The sequence below is a fragment of the Panthera tigris genome, chromosome X, assembly GCF_018350195.1.
Source record: "Panthera tigris isolate Pti1 chromosome X, P.tigris_Pti1_mat1.1, whole genome shotgun sequence".
NCBI classification, from domain to species: domain Eukaryota; kingdom Metazoa; phylum Chordata; class Mammalia; order Carnivora; family Felidae; genus Panthera; species Panthera tigris.
In genome coordinates this window covers 97,553,745-97,555,927 of record NC_056677.1, presented here as the reverse complement: position 1 = coordinate 97,555,927, position 2,183 = coordinate 97,553,745, and positions in this window count along the sequence as shown.

The following is a 2,183-nucleotide window of genomic DNA, read 5'->3' as shown; positions in this document are numbered from 1 at the left end:
AGAGAGACCATGAATGAGGGAGGCTCAGAGAGGATGGGAGACACAGAATCGCTGATGCCAGCGCCGCCTCTAGCTCGCTGAGCTCCAAAGGAGAAGGGGATTAAGTAAGGAGGTCTCCCCACCGTTGCTTGGACAAAGCAGGCTGCACGCGAGTCGACCGGTGCCACCGAGGAAGCAACCGGCTACAAAAGCCGCTCGCAAGAATGCGCCCTCTACTGGAGGGGCGGAGAAACCTCATCGTCCCAGGCCCAGTACCGTGGCATTCCGCGAAATTACAGGTTATCAGAAGTCCGCGGAACTTCCGATCCGCAAACTTCCTTTCCAGCGTCTGGTGCGGGAGATCGCTCAGGACCTCGAAACAGATCTGCGCTTCCGGAGTGCGGCTGGCGGTGCTTTGCGGGAGGCAAGCGAGGCCTACCTGCTGGGCCTCTTGGAAGACACCAGCCTGCCAGCTGTCCGTGCCAAACGTGTACCAATCATGCCCAGCTAACACGCGGCATACATGGGGAACGTGCTTAAGAATCCGCTCTGATGGAAAACGTTTCATTCTTTAACTTAAAAATTCTCTTCTTCCTCTTATTGGTAGGTTTTTTTTCCCATGGGGTCAGAGGTACCTAAGTATATGATTGCAAATGGAAAAACAGGGGACAGAAGTAGGTATTGGCAGTTTTTCCATTTTCATTTGTGTGTGAATTTTTTTTTTAATTTTTTTTAACGTTTATTTATTTTTGAGACAGAGAGAGACAGAGCATGAATGGGGGAGGGTCAGAGAGAGGGAGACACAGAATCCAAAGCAGGCTCCAGGCTCTGAGCTGTCAGCACAGAGCCTGACGCGGGGCTCGAACTCACAGACCGCGAGATCATGACCCGAGCCGAAGTGGGCCGCTCAACCGACTGAGCCACCCAGGCGCCCCTGTGTGTGAATTTTTAATACAAACGCGGGGACACAAAGCATTGATGCAAGTCAAAATGTTGCGGTGAACACGTTTGTTTCAGCAGTTCAACTTTATAACCATTATAAATAAACCTGTTACATTTTTCTGGACAGTGCCAGCGTTTGGACTTTTTTTTAAGACAAGTAAATTTCTTATTGAGGGCAAAAGCAAATACATAAATACATAAAATTTAAAAATTAAAAAAAAAATCTTTGAATAATTTGAGATGTACAGAAAAGTTCCAGAGATCGTTCAGAGAGTTCCCATATACTCTCCACTCGGTTCCCCTAATATTAACATCCTGTATAATGGTCCGGGCTGAACTGTGTCCCCTCCAGAATTCCTCTGTTGAAGCACTAACCCCACAGCGTGATGGGATTCGGGGGATAGACCTTTGGGAAACAATTAGGTTTAGATGAGGTCATGAGGTGGGACCTTCATGATGGGATTAGTACCCTTAAAAGAAGAGACCAGAGAGCTCTCTTTCTACCTGTCTCTCTCTCTCTCTCTCTCTCTCTCTCTACCACGGGAGGACACAGCAAGAAGGCGGCCGTCTGCTAGCCAGGAAAAGAGCTCTCCCTAGGAACTGAATCAGGTGGCACCTGGACCTTGGACTTCGTAGCCTCCAGAACCGTGAGAAAAAAAATGCCTGTTGTTAAAACCACTCGGTCGGTGGAATTTCGTTAGAGCAGCCCGAGCAGACCAGTCCATACAAAACCATAGCACAGTGGTCAAAACCCGGAGATTAACGCTGGGACAATAACGTTAAACTCCACACTTCGTTTGGATTGCACCAGTCGTTCCACTGTGTCCTCTTTCTGTTCCAGGACCCAGTCCAGAATCGCATACTGCGTTCAGCTGTCGCGTCTCTTTAGTCTCTCTCTCTCTCTCTCTTTTTTTTAATTTTAAGTAGCGGAGCCTAACGCGGGGCTTAAACTCACGACCCTGAGATCAAGACCTGAGCTGAGATCATGAGCCAGAGGCTTAACCTACTGAGCCACCCATGTCTCTTTAGCCTCCTCTGATCTAGGACAGTTGCTCAGTGGTATCTTGTGCTTTTGATTTGCGTCTCCCTAATGAGAGGAGGTCTTTGCAACCCTGCTCTCCATGCTTCAGGTAAATACCCGGAAGTGAGGTGTTTGGATCAGGCGGTAATTCTGTGTTGGGTTTTTTGAGGAACCACCATATGGCTTTCCACGGCGGCCGCCCCCGTTTACACTCCTACCAGTAACGTCCAGGGCCCCCACT